Raw genomic sequence first — 15,796 nt, 5'->3', positions numbered from 1 at the left:
TTGGCTGGTTAATACGAACTCTGCGCCGAGTTCGCACCGACCACAATCATGAGGAAAACTATCCTTAGTGGTAGGCAAATCATGGGTTAGAATCTCCTTGCCGTTGGACTAACCGTGGGAGGTTTTTGTGGTTTTCCACTCCATGTAACACAAAGGCGAGTTAGTTTTATCAAAAAATCCTCCACGGAAACTGATTTGTCCTAATGCTTGATGCAGGAGCTCCCTTGTCTTCTGGGTTTAATTCAAAATTACAAGTCTACGGGCATTGATAGTTGTAAACTCATAGTTTGGTCTGCTGTTCAGCGCCGGTTATAAAATAAAATATTCTAAAATAAAAAAATTTCATCATACAATCTAACTGGTGTAGTTGTTTTCCCTCCCTTCTTCATCATTAGTGCTTTCATAGACTTTTATAGCGTTTTCTTTTCGAGGAGAAATTTTAACATAAATTATTATTAATGTTAAGTTGAAATGCACTTAAAAAATGAAATATTATTTCAAAATATCGCTCCCGAGCCAATTAAACTACATCCAATTACTCTGAAAATAAAGAAAAGTATTTTTAAGCGAAAATAAATAATTTAACGAAAAACGAAATAAAAATGTTTAATCATCATGAAAAAAAAATACCAATTTTATCAAAAACTGGTAGAGGTAATGCGAATTTATTTCAAAAGTAAAAGATAATAAGGATACAATTTATGTTAATGAATGCAAATATAAGAAGGAAATCTGATTGCAATAAGTAAGGGATTACTTTCTTTTTTTTTACTAATTAGCAACGAACAAAAAATAGCAACAAAAACTTCCTAACAACAGAAATTATCTAGAAAAAATTCTAAAAAGGCAGGAGAGAGATATCCAGTACGTATTCTTTTCTTAGTTTTGTTCTGCGCAAAATACTAAAGAGAAAAAATTGGGATAAACATTTGATGTTTAAGCAATTTTTATTGGGCAAAAAATTAAAAAAAGAGTGTTTTAGTGATTTTTTCGAATAAAAAAATTTTAAAAATATTCAAATTTTTACATTTTGAAAAGTATAATTATAAAATACTGAGAGCTTTCATTCAGGTGTGTTTCAGAAAATTTTTATAGTTAAACTGTGTCAAAAGATTTTAATCATAAACCGTCAAATATAAAATTACTCTTAGTCCTAGATGGCCTCTGTTAAAAGTTCCGGATTAAATAAATCGTTGTAAAATACCGGGCACCATCCGTAAAATCCATTTTACCATAAAATCATAATCATCGATCATCATAAACCATCAAATGGAATCATCATAAAAACACTTGTGTGGTGCCCAAGGGGGCAATTATATCTCTGAGTCTGTAGGCAGCGTGCTCTTTGACCCATGCTTCACTGTAGAAGAGTGGAAGAAGGTTAGGTCTCCCTCTTTTTCAATCAGCTGTTAGGGCAAATTTTGCAACCTGTTAGAGATTAGCGCTGCCTCAGGAATGTGCCCCAGAGCTCTCATAGTTTTGGCGGATCTACGCTCCTCTGGTGTAGTATTATATCTGATACTACTCGGGGCAGAGCACCGAGGCTGAGGTGTTCAGAGTCGGTGTTTCTGCTCCCCTTGTTGGATTCTGTGGTGGGCATGGGAGTATTCAGGCAAGCATCATCCATTGCCATGGTTTCAACAGGCTTTTCACCAAGTTTCGACAAATATCCACACAGATTTTATCCTTTTAAGTGTTCCAACTTCGATGCTTCAAAATCTAGATTTCAAACACTTATCTCACCACACAAGAAACTCTCCATTATGTCCTTATTATAGTACAAAAATTTCTAGATTCTCAAATAGAAAATCTGAAAAATGTACGACCGTCTGGCAATTTACTAGTTGAAGCAGTTTCTAATAAACAAAGTATGCCTCTTCTGAAACCAAATAAAATATAGAATATTCCTATCATTCCCCACAATACTCTAAATATATCTAAAGGTGTTATCACTGTTAAATATCTTCAAGGCCTCTCTGTTACAGACATCGTTCAATGATTGTCTAATCAAGATGTAATTGATGCTCGTCATATAACTATTAAAAAAGGCAAGGACACTATAATTATTCAACACTTAATCTTGACATTTAACTCAGCAGCGCTACCTACTGACATTAGAGTGGACTATATCAACTGCAAAATGAAACCATATATACCAAGTCCATAACCCTGCTTCAAGTGTCAGAAATTCGATCACTCAACTAACAACTGCAGAAGAAAAGAAAAATATTCGTGTTGTAGTCAACCTAATCATACATTAAAAACCTGTACACTCCCTGAAAAATGTATAAACTGTAATGAATCACATTCTGCAAATTCTTTTCAGTGTCCGAAATGGAATTAAGAAAAACAAATCTTAAACATAAGGGTATCACAAAATGTATCCCATACGGAAGCTAAAGTAAAATTCATAAATTTCTCAGTCCCGACAAAATTTCTCATATTCTCATGCAGTTTCTAACACAAAACACACAAAATCTATTGTTATCCATTATGATATCAACGAAAAAGAGCTACATAATGAAAAACTTAAAACCTTATCACCAAGACAAATAGCTAACAAAGCAAAAACAATATCTTCCCAATCTCATCTACAGACGCAAAATCTGAAAAAATCTATAGCTCCCAACTTAACACCTTCACAAAGTACTTCAGAAGTACAAAAATACTTGAAAGTGACTTCAAAATTAGTAAGTATACTACAGCAAAAATTAACACAGCCTCTATTAGTTTCCAAACACAACTATGTAGAAAAGGCAGGCAAAACAGATTTTATAAAAACAAACTAAAACAATTAAGAGATCATCAAGAACATCAATATACATTGTCCAAAAAGTACAAAACCAAAAATTTGATTAGATCAAAAATTAAAATTAGATTAGAAAATAATATCCTATAATTTCAAGAGCTATAACCCTACGAAGCCCGACGTCATTGACATGATTAATAAATTCTCACAATATTGCATTTGTATTCAAGAAACCTCGTTAAAACCGAATCAAACAACTAAACTTAGCGGCTATAATGCAATTAGAAAAGACAATACAGACAATAATAAAGCTTGTCGTGGAGTCATGATTATGACTTCTACTGTGTATCCATCTCATACAATAACAATTAACACTCATTCTTAAGCAATTGCTTCTTAAATTTTCATACAATTTCTGCTTGTCGTTAGTAACATTTACTTCCCTCCTCGAGAAAACGTGTCTCAAGTTGATTTAGATTACTTGATCTCTCAACTTCTATAACCCTTTATAACATTGGGAGATTTTAACGGCCCTATTTGGGGAAGTTCTAACTCCAATAGTAGAGGATTTTCAATAGTTGAGAAACTTCTCAATGATTATCGTCTGTGCGTTATAAATACAGGGGAAAGCACTCATTTCCACGTACCTTCGCGATCATTTCATGCCCAAGATCTAACTATTTGTAGTCAATCTTAATTTCCATATTGGTCATTTCATGTGCATGATAATTTCTTCAATAGTGACCATTTGCCATTTACACTCACTCATACCACCGTTAATAATTATCAAACTTCCAGAACTTCTCGACTTAAGAGGAATACCACAAATTGGACTAAGTTATATCATGCATACAAGTCGATGAAGATTCGATAAACCAAGCTAGTAGTAATAGTTCAGTTGAACATTTCAAGGGTAAATAAATTGAAGCAGCTAAACATAGTACAAAATATCATAATATAAATTTCCGAAGCATCCAAAACCATGGTGGAATGACGATTATCAAAAAAATGATAGTGGCAAGATTTCCACAGACACCCTACTATTGATAACCTCATAATATTTTTTAAAAAAAATCGCTCCGTAGCTCGTAGAATTGGACGAAGCGTCCAAAAAATATCTTAAAAACATATGTTAATTCCATAACATATAATACGCCCTCGAATATTATCTGTAATAAAATAAAAGCAATATACGCAAATGCACTCAAAATAATATCCCAATCCTCAAAAGTATTAATGTAACTATTTCGCACAATCCAGATATCGCAAATACTCTCACTGAGGTTTTTGCTAAGGTCTCTAGCGCATCTACTTATCAAGAACCATTCGCCACAATAAAAAGAAATATTGAAAATAATTAAATTAATACCGAAGAACTCAGACAGTGATTATTATTAAACCTTTCACACTTATTGAAATTCAATATGTTTTAAAAAATACCAATTGCACAAGGCCCGGTTTTGATAAAATTCATTACTCTATGCTACAGAATCTACCGAATATAGTTTTAAATCAGCTTCTGAAATAATATAATCGCATATGGATCGAAGAGAATTTCACCGAAAAACAGGTCAACAGCGTTTGTGGTTCCCATTCTTAAGCCAAGGAGAAATCCTGAAGAGACCTTAAGTTATAGGCCTATCGCGTTAACAAAGTGCCTTTGTAAGATGTTTGAAAAAATGGTCAATCGACGTTTAGTTTATTTCTTTGAAACCCCACACTTACTCAATATCAAAGTGGCCTCCTCAGAGGGCGAAGCACTGTTGATAATTTACTAAAATTAGAATCTGATATTCGCCTTGCTGTTTTAAAGAATCAATATTTAGTTTCAGTTTTCTTTGACATGAAAAAGGCCTATGACAGAGCTTGGCGTTACGGAATACTTCGGGATCTTATCAATTGCTGTGTTGGTGGTAATATGCTTCATTTTATTAAAAATTTCTTATCAAACAGAATTTTTGGGAAAAAAGTAATTCAATTTTATTTGACATTTACCCTCAGAAACAGGATGTTCCCCTGAATTGTTTCAAGTGTGACACTTTTCATTTTGAAAATAAGCGGCATTTTACACCAACTTCATGTTTCAGTTTATTGTGAATTGTTTGTGGAGGACTTTCGTATTCCAGGCCAATCTACAAATATCACACTCAATGAACGAAAAATGCTGTAAATAAAATTTTAAAATGGACAAATGAAAATGGTTTTACCTTCTCATCTCAAAAAACTGCGTGCATTTTTGCTGCAAACATGGTCTTCATCCCCATCCCGAAATCTCTTTAAATAACAACTCCATTCCGGTTTTAGAAGATACAGAATACCTGGGACTGATTTGTGATTCTAAATTAACCTTTAGGCCACATATTAATTACATCAGGGGAAAATGCTCTCAATCGTTAAACATTCCAAAAGTCCTCACAAACTATTCCTGGGGGCGGATATGGACTCAAAGGTAAAAATTTATCGTGCAGTTATAGTCTCGAAACTCGACTGTGGCATTCATGTATATTCCTGGGGGCTGATATGAACTCAACGATTAAAATTTATCGTGCAGTTATAAGCTTGAAACTCGACTGTGGCATTCATGTATATTCCTGGGGGCTGATATGAACTCAACGATTAAAATTTATCGTGCATTTATAGGCAAGAAACTCGACTGTGGCATTCATGTATATTCACCGGCTCGTCAATCTGTTTAAAAATATCTCGATATCATCCATCATGAAGGTCTTGGAATTTCATCTGGTGGATTTAGAACTTCACCGGTTGAAAGTCTCTATACGTTGTGCTCTGAGTCACCTCTTCATTTTCGTTATTTTAAACTTTCATTAGATTATTATTTTAAAATTAAATCGAGTCCAAATCACCCACTGTACCCAAGTATTACTGACCCACAGTGCGTCACTCACTTCTCTTCACGCCCTTCTTACATTCGGAATTAGAATCATTATTATTTTAAATGACCTTAACATTTTAAATTTTCATGTTTTTGGTAATACAGAAACAATCCCACCTTGGGTTGATCTTTCAATTTATATTTTAAATGTTTTTAATAATCTGAAAAATATCTGACACGGGCTCAAGTGTTTTTATTGAGAAATTTCATAAACACTGTAATGATAATATTGATTTTAAACCAATTTTTACAGATGGATCTAAGCACGATAATTATGTTGGTTACGGTTTGGTCGTAGAAAATTTGACTATATCTGAACAGTTACATCATGACTCTTCGGGTTTTAATGCAGAATGTTATGCTATTTTGTTAGCACTTAATTTTATTTCTGACAAAACATACCGTAAGTGGATTATTTATATGGACTCCTTTTGTTTCATTTCAAGCTTTTCCCACGTTGGGAAAAAGCTCAGTATTATATAAAATTCAAAGTTTGCTCCACAGAATTATGCAGTGAAGGATACAATATTTAATTTTGCTGGATACCATCTCATGTTGGCATGCACGAGAATAGCTGCACTGATACTGTAGCTAAAACTACTCAAAATGTAAGGAGGAATCCATTGAATTTAAAACGAATATGTAAATTTGCAATACAGCTGGCTTGTAAAGAACATTAGAGTAAACAAATAGATAATAAAAAGCATAAAATTTTTCTCTCTCTAGAAAACCACCAATTAGTATCCGTTGATCGCAAAATCCAAGTTATAATTAATAGACTTGCGTATAGTTCATCGGTCATAAACATTTACTAACTGCTAATCCTGCACCTAGTGGTTCTGTGTTGAGTCCACATAACTATTAAGCATGTTTCAACCAACTGCAAGTGATTCAGGCACTTGAGGAACAAACTTTTTGGCAGCTTTTTCCCTGATCTTAAATCCTTGCTCGGAGATCCTATTTATCACAATCTTATTACGTTTGTCAAAACAATAGAATTATATTCACTGCTTTAAAAAGAATTTTTCTTTACCTAGTGGCTGGCGCAGTATAGTCATATCTGGTCCTTGAGCCAATGAACTTTAATCAACCAACCAATCAAAATTTATAGATTTAACGAAAGAAAAAGAAGGCATGTTTTAAAAAATAAAAAAATGTTAAAAAAATTATTTGTTATAAAAATGTTTGTTTTTTTGAAATTATTTTCTAATTTTTAACTTTTTCTGCTGGATATAGTCTAATGCGAATATATATCAATACTGCATTGTTTTTAAATAAAACTGCTATTTTTGAAATTTTTATTTAAAGAAGTTGTTAAATTTCATTGATATGATTTACCTGTCAACTCGCTACAAATGCAACAAGTTAAAGCACTCTTACGATTTTCAATAAAGATACTTATTATTCAATAAACCAGTAAAATATTCAATTTGGCTTGATGTTTCTCATATATACGTAGAAGCTTTGCAATTTCGATTTATAGCTCATTATATTATGCTCAGCACATTAAAAATGTAAACAGAGTTCGGTCATTTATGCATGCCAATCTAGTGTAGATGACATTAGTTAATCCTATAAAAGTTAAAGTTCGGTAGATTTTGTTAAACTCGTTAGGTTTGTTGTTTTGATTTTAACCAAGTTTCTTCAAACTCAACCTTGTGTTTGGAATTTAACCAAGTTATACAAATTTTAACCAAGTGATTAAATTTTAACTAAGTTATATGAACTTTTAACCTTGTTTTAGGAGCGGTATAACCAAATCATGGCTGTTGTGCCAAAAATTTACATCACTCACTCGCTTGAAAAGGATTCTTAAAATAAACATTAAGGGCTAAAGTTATGGAATATTCTATCTATAACAATACACATTAAATGGAATAGATAAAAAGCATTTTAAAAAGATGTTCTAAAAATTGTTTTAAATAAAGAAAATATTTTTCTAAATTATTGCGAACTTATTGCATTTCCAGGAGAAAAAACTCTACTCAGACACATATAAACATGTTATCAGTTAATTTAATAAATTTTCTAATTAAATAATAATTGTAAAATTCACTACCTTTTTCATCAGTTGATTTCAGAACTATTTTTAAGCTCAAATTTCATTGATGAATGTATTCTAATATCTCCTTTTTTTATATTTATGCATTATACATCATTCCCATCCACCTGCAAGGAAAAAGAAACGTTTTTTATGGTTATATAAACACAATATTTTTATTAAACATGTGTTAGACTAATATTTTTGTAACAGTCAAATTAGTTAGTCAAATAGAGAGTTTTGCTTTAGCATCAAACAATAAAAAAAGTACTATAGTAAAAAAGCATCACCACAGTTTAATATCTCCTCCTTCTTATAAAATAAACACTTGCCAAAAAATACTCGTACTGTTGTAAAATAAATAAAAGAATCCAGCAAAAAAGGCAAACATAAAGAATTTCTGTAACTTTTTTTTAAGATATCTAAAAATCAGAATCCTTTGAATTCATTCATTATTTAGCTACTATTTCTTCCTAAATAATACATCTATATTTCATTGTTCGCAAACAGAATGCTATTTTTTATACGACTTTACGAGAAAATAGGATATCTTAAAACATAATAAGATGAGATTTATATTATACTATCTGTGTGTAATTTATTTTTATATCTGCTATCTTATTTATAGTTTGTATTGTCGTCTTAGAAGCAAATAAATAAAAACATCGAACGGCTATATTTGAAATTATCTATTTCTTCTTTTAATAACAAAATCGATTCATAACCAATAAGTCAAATCAACTTTGCTGTTTTGATTATGTTTATATTTCTCTAGTTTTATTCTTTAATTTTTTCCCCTGTCTTGAAGTTTATTTCATATCACGAGTTATTTTTCTCTAAAAATTGTCCGTCAGTACTTTTATTGTTTATTTATTTTATTGTGTCTATTGTATAAAAATAAATTCTTTGCATATTAGATACTAAGAACTAAAAAAAGAGACCTCTCTCTTGTATATGTTACTGTGAATGACCGAAATTGGTAGTTGTTGGCTTCCATTAGGGAATGTTAACAATTACATAGTCGCTTTCGTAAATGTCCAAAATATATACTAGATCTAGTGCCATTGCCCGGTATACACTACACTGATGTTTTTTTAAGGTTCAGTGCTTATGCCCGGTATACATTTGCCCGGTACTCCGAACACTGATGTTTCTACTAATGTATTCTCAGCAGATATTAAAATATAGAATAAATATAATATCAACGAATAAATTAATATCAAATCGGATGTAACAAATATTTTGACAGTCACCAAAGGGACTATATGATTGTTGACATTCACCGATGAAAGTCGACATTCTCCTGATTTCGGTCATTCACGATAGAATATGTGCACACAATGTAAAATTGAATACATTGTTATTCTATCTTTCACTTTTAGTTAAGTAGCGTAATTAATTTAGATAGAACAGGGATGAGATTAGCCAAAACGCAAAAAAGCTGAATTTCCACGATAGTAAATTTTACGCAAGCGCAACCCTTTAATAATAAATTTCAGACAGTTTAAGGTAATAAATAATGTGCTGACATACAATTGTGTACTAATCTATTATTATAAAAACGATTACATTGATACTTAACATTTAGTGGAAAAAAAATTACCAATTGAAAAAATAAAGCTGGAAATTATATTTTTCCTTAGTTCACATAAGAGACAATTACTACTTGAAAAACTACCTGGTTTAGCAAATTAAAACTACTGAGAATATACATTAATATTTCATTTCTTTTAATAAATACTGTTACGTGTTACTGTTATAGCAAATATATCAGTAATATTACTTTTTAAATTATAATGGGAAAAAAAAACTTTAACAATGGACCGAATCATTATGTTCATATTATAGTCTAATCTAACTACAGCCCTCTGAAACATATCAATAACAGTGAAGTAGAAATATATAGTAACTCCTTAACATACAAAAATTGCTATTTTAGTTTGAAAAATTACATGACAATCAGCAACTGTTTAGATAATTGTTTTTTATTTGATAAGAATTTTGCATTTTATATCATAAATAACAGCAATTATAAATAAAATTGTGATGATGAGTTAATTATCTCTTCCCCCCCCAATTTTTTTTTTAATTAAATCCCTTTTTAAGTGATTGCTTTTGTTTGCTATATCTTTTATGTTTGCTATATTTAGTCGTTAGTCCATCTTCAAACATCTTGTGACAAATCCTATTTTTTCTTCTTTGCAAGCACAGAATGTAAGTTTTGAATATATTCCCTTCCAGTTTCTCTGATGTTGTAACACTTACATATACTAATAATCGTCGTTAGAAAAACAGTCACCTTTATAGTAACTAATTAAAAAAAAAAATTTACTTCTTACAAGAATCGCGATAGTTGATCTTAAAATTGCGTGAATATGAATAACAATTATGGATTTCGAAATCACATGAATATGAAACTAGATATACGATTTTGAAAATGAGAAAATACAAACTGGGAACATAATTTTTAGATAGCGTAAATACGAATCATGATGCATAATTTTTGGATTGCATAAATAAGAATTATGATGCATAACTTTCAGAATGCGTGAATGCGAATCCCAATGCCTTATTTTAAAATCACGTATAAATACGAAAATCAATGTTTGATATTATAAACCACATGAGCAAATCAACACATTGAATTTTAAACTTGCGTGAATACGAATCGCTACATAGGTTTTAAAAAAGACGTAAATACGAATCACAATATCGGATTTTTAAATCTCGTAAATAAGAATCGCAACGTACAATATTCAAATCGCGTGAATAAGAATCGCAACACGCAAAAATGAAAAGCTATGCTTGATATAAAAATCATGTGAATAAGAATCGAGATATTAGCAGATTCCAGGTTTGGGACCTCTAAAAGGCTTGTCAGAAGCAGCGTCATTTGAACTATGAAAATCGGATCTATCTGGAGGGTGGGTAAAAAATTCGGAAAATCTTATTTGCTGCCTGTAGTAAAAGGGGAGAAAATAGGTAAAATAAGTAAAAATGATAAAGGATTGGTAGCTATGTAGTTTGAATTTTCTATTTCTCTTTGAAAATCGGTGAATTTTCTGAAAAAGCGGAATACTTATAAAAAAATGAAATTTTTAGAAAATCTGAATTTTTGATGAAAAAAAAAAAAGCTGAAATGTAAGAGATGAAAGTGAAAAAAGCGGAAATCCGCTAAAAAGCGGAAAAATCTCATCCCTGATAGAAGAGCAGATATTCGTAATTCGTCCTAAATTATACTAGGTAATTAGGGTTAGTCGTCGATTGCCGAATATTGTTGATACCTTAGAGATAAGTTTAATTTCGGTGATTCCAAAATTCTTTTTCGCACATTATATCTTGATTCCATCCAGTGTCGTTTCATTTATATTAATGCGGATTTTCTTGCGTATGATCTGCAGTAAATATAATCTGAGTCAAAAAGATGGGGGTTTGATCAAATTAAGCATTTTTCGATTATGTCAGTGACTCGGAATACACAATAAGGCAATGTTCAAAACAGTTTTAGAGCCGAAATAGTCCGTGCACGGTTTGGTGGTTGAAAAGTATGATGAGGAGGTCGGGTGCCCGATCTGAATTTTCAAAGTGTATTATGTGGATGCGGCAGTATTGCGTACGATTCGCCATTAAGTATGATTTCCAGGCCGTCGTCATAGCGGTCCTTGTTAATAAATCTAAATCCTCCAGTTTTGAGTTGTCGTGATCTTTCTTTTGTTTATCCTCCATTAGGTTTTCGACAACAGTAGTAATTTTATTTGCTTTTAACTTTTATTGGTTTTCATTATTCACGTTTCATCATGGCAAGGAGCATTGTGTTTCAGTTTGTAGCTAATAAATAAATAAATAACAGAGAACACTTTTTTTAACATTGCATACATCGTTATTTTTTTAACACAATTTTTGTTTGATGTTTTATAACTTTTATTAAAGTAGAATCTAGTGGTAAAATAGAATTCGATAATAACAATAATTTTTTAATCGAAAGACGGCTAAAAAATAAAGTGTAGGTAAAGTAATTTTCAATATAATTACATAAGAAATTATAATTTTAAAAATCAAATACACACACTCACATTTCCTATTAAAAGTATATATATAACTTTTATTTTGCATATCAATACACTATATAAATATACATAGAATATCAGAATGATCACTCATTTCGGCATAATTATAAATACAAGTATGTCCTCTTTAAATGTATCTTTTTTAAAACGCATGTTCTTACATTTTCCCATTTGAATGTCAAGAGCAAACTGATTTTTATCTAAAATATAAATATGTAATTTTGCTTTGGTTAAAAAATGATTCATTAATATATTTGGCAAAAGAAATAACTTTCTAATTTGATTTATTCTAATTTTTTAATAATATCGCCATAATAATACATTTTTTTCATATTTTGTTCATTTTCTGTCATGTAATGCTGTAATAGTTGAAGCGAGGAGATTAACGGATGAATTAGCTCTGTCTTACACACTGATGAAAGAAGATGAAAAAATATTCTATTCCAAAATATCATCCGATATTTATGTAAGATTAGTTAATATTGCTTACTCTGGTAGAATAATCTGAATATTTAACCAAGAGGAAAAACCACAGGGAATAGGTTACTAAATCGTAGTAATCAGAAAATCCGATTAGTACCTTGAAGAAGATTATCTTTAGAATTATATTAAGAGTAAATTCGCTAATAACTTGATATTAAAACTGTTCTTCGAGACTTTTACCTTTTCGTTAAATGACGCTCTTAAACAAATAATAAGTTAATTATATAGTTGCTGAGAATTTCGAACAGTTATTTTTACGCCTTTTAGATTAAGTTTCGTCATTCTTCAACCAGCGCTCTATATGTATAAAAATGAACAAAATGTCAATATGATGGAAAGCAAGTTTAGTAAAAATAAAAAACTTTCATAGTCAAACTTATTTAATTCCTGAATACCAGTATCGCATTAAAGCCCATAAAAATATGCAAAATTTGATAATCGTTTATTGATTTCAATAACAGTAAGTGGAAAATTCTCGGTAGAAAAATTCTTCGAGTTAGCGATTTTTTAAAAGATGATTCTTTTAATTATTTTAATTATTGTTATTTGTTTATTTTAAATTTTAGAAAAATCTGTTTTAGAACGATAGTATACCTAGTATAATTTAGAATTATATTAAAAGTAAATTCAGTGTGAGCTTGATATTAAGACTATTCTTCGACAATTTTACCGTCTCGTTAAATGACTCTTTTTAGTAAATAATAAGCTAATTATAGGCTTGCTGAGAATATGTAACAGTTATTCCTGACTTAGATTATGTTTCGTCGCTCTTTAATCAGCTCTGTCTACGACAATTATGTATAAAAATGGCGCAAAATGTGATGAAAAGCAAGTTTTGTAAAAATGAAAAACGTTCTTGATCTAATTTTTTAATGTCCGGAAAGTTTTACCAACGTTATTTTCGTAAATGCTTTAGTTCATAGCTCATAAAATGATGCAAGACTGATAATCATTTATTGATTTTAATGTCAATAACTGAAAAGTTCGCATTGGAAAAACATTTTTAAAAAAGAGGATTTTTTAATGCTTAAGCTATATGTTTATTTTAAATTTAAGGCCATTCTTTTTCAGCAGATAGTATACCTAAATTGAACACCTAGTTTAATTGAAAATTGTAATTATAAGTAAATTCGCTAATAGTTAAACTCAAATTCTCTATAATTCGTTGATGTTACAACTGTTCTTCGACAGTTTTACGGTCTCGTTAAATGATGCTTTTCAGCAAATAAATTACGAGCTAGTTTTATGCTTGTTGTGAGTTTGTAACAGTAATTTATGGCTGTTAGATTAAGTTTCGTCGATCTTCATTCAGCGCTATATGCGCTAATTATGTGTAAAAATGACGCAAAATGTCAATATGATGAAAAGCAAATTTCGTAAAAATGAAAAACGCAAAAATGTTCTTTCGTAAAAATGTTCTAATCGTGTATATGGAATGATCGTGTACATGGAATATTTTATCAACACCGCTTTGATAAAGCTCATAAAAATAAGCAAAATTGGATAATCATTTATTGCTTTTTATAATAGTAAGTAAATGTAATGCATTTGAAATGCAGAAATCCTTAGAAAAGCAAAACAGAAACAGATTGATCTAGAAACTAAAAAACGTAAATGAAAATGAATTGGTCATATTCTACGTAATCCTAAAAAATTTTAAATGAAACTTTTTTTTGATTGGAATCCTCAGGGCAATAGAAAGAGAGGAAGACTTAGAAATACTAGACGCAGGATGATTGTAAACGAACTGAAAGCAACAGGAAAGACGTGATGAAAGGCAAAATACCTGACCACTAATAGTGTGAGAGGGAAAGCTATGATAGAAGCCTTGTGCTCCATTTCAGAGTGAAGAGAAATATGAATAAGTATGTATAACAGTAAGTGGAAAATTCTTGTCAAAAACACTTATCCAAATGGCGATTTTTTTAAAGAAAAATATGTGATTTTTTAATGTTTAACCACTTAACAATGTTTAACAACTTAACAGTTTTGGCCTGTTTAGCGCGCTCGAGTTAATTCGAGCGCGCTAAACAGGCCAAACAGTGCACACTCGAGATAATTCGAGCGGCGTCATGTTTTATGCTGCCATAATTTTTCTCACTAGAATATAATCGAGAATTAAAAATAACAATGTGAAAACTAAGAAAAAGAATCATTTTATTGATATTTATCATTTACATAGGATTGTAAGCTATAATACTTATTTATTCAAGAGTAAAATATAGCCCTTTTCCATGGAACAAAAGCGCAGTATATGAAAATTGTCCACCAATAGAAAAGCTAAACCAGGAGCGGACAATGTTCTAAAGTGTGTTTTTTTACATCAAACATAAAAAAAAAATTTTTTGGCTGGTTTTTTATTCAAAAATCTGTGCGCTAAGGGGTTAAGCAAATTGTTTATTTTAAAGTTTAGACAATTTTTTTTTTCAGAGAGATAGTGTGGCGTAACTACCACTACGAAAATTAAATATCAATTCACTGGTATATAAGATATGCTAACTTGATTCAATCAAGAGGTACCTTTTGATAGATGAAGGTTGGCATGATCGATAACTACGCCCCCACATTGGTGACCCGGACGTGATTTGATCTCTCAGTAGCGCCCACTTCGCATTAACTTGACAGTAACGCCCACTTCGATGGATGACAGTTGATGAACATTGAACAGTTGACTTGCTACTTGTGACTGCGACATTATCCTCCACCTCCTCATGCTGCAGCTACTCAGTCTCGTCTCGATCACACACAACGTCAGACTGCAGTCACTCGAGTGCTAATGGCAACACAGGAGCGACTGTGAAGTTAATACACCTCTCACATTCAGCACTCAAAAACCCGGTGACCTTAAAAATCAGCTTTTCCGGTCTTTCACAAGTACAGCAACTAGTGGTATCCGTTCATCGAATTCTATCCCTGATAAAATTCTGGAGGGAGTGGCGTAACTACCACTACGAAAATTAAACATCAATTCACTGGTATATAAGGCATGCTAACTTGATTCAATCAAAAGGTACCTTTTGATAGATGAAGGTTGGCATGATCGATAACTACGCCCCCACAATAGTATACCTAGTCTAATTTACAATTATATTAAAAGTTAATTAGCTAGTAACTTGATATTAAAGCTTTTCATCGACTTTTCTAACGTTTCGTTAAGGCTACACGGTACCCTTTTTTAAAAAATTTTTTTAAGGCCTGTAATATTAAAAGTAATAATAGATTTTCATTTGTATTATATTATTAAACTGATTTTCTAAAAGAAAAGGGAAATCGACAAACCACAATTTAAAAAATTTAAATTTTTTTGAAAAATTCAAGATTTTTTTAAATTTTTATAACTTTTTTAATTTTCAAAATTTCTCAGTTATTTTAAATAATATAAATATCTTAGATTATTAGGAACAAAAGTTAGTATGGATTTGATGCTCTGATACTTAGTTGAATCTTAATTATTTTTATCGTTACTAAACACGTGGAAAACCCGAAAATTCTAAAAACTCCAACTTCAAATTTTTATTAAAAAAAATTTATACATCTCACACTGAAATCCATACTAACTTTTG

General features: G+C 30.8%; 1 protein-coding gene across 3 annotated transcripts in view; it reads right to left on the bottom strand.

Annotated features, from left to right (window-relative positions):
* Positions 1–15,796, bottom strand: part of LOC107448419 (uncharacterized) — a 153,220-nt gene that overhangs the window by 13,118 nt on the left and 124,306 nt on the right. For all 3 annotated transcript variants that reach the window (XM_071181383.2, XM_071181386.2, XM_087159585.1), the window contains one exon: positions 7,702–7,811. The gene's annotated coding sequence lies outside the window, so the exon portion shown is untranslated. The remainder of the gene's footprint in view (positions 1–7,701; positions 7,812–15,796) is intronic.

The sequence above is a fragment of the Parasteatoda tepidariorum genome, chromosome 3 (genome assembly GCF_982258835.1).
Source record: "Parasteatoda tepidariorum strain Cologne lab strain chromosome 3, Ptep-v5.0, whole genome shotgun sequence".
NCBI lineage: Eukaryota > Metazoa > Arthropoda > Arachnida > Araneae > Theridiidae > Parasteatoda > Parasteatoda tepidariorum.
Note: the sequence above shows the minus strand (reverse complement) of the source record. Positions and strands in the feature narration are given on the sequence as shown.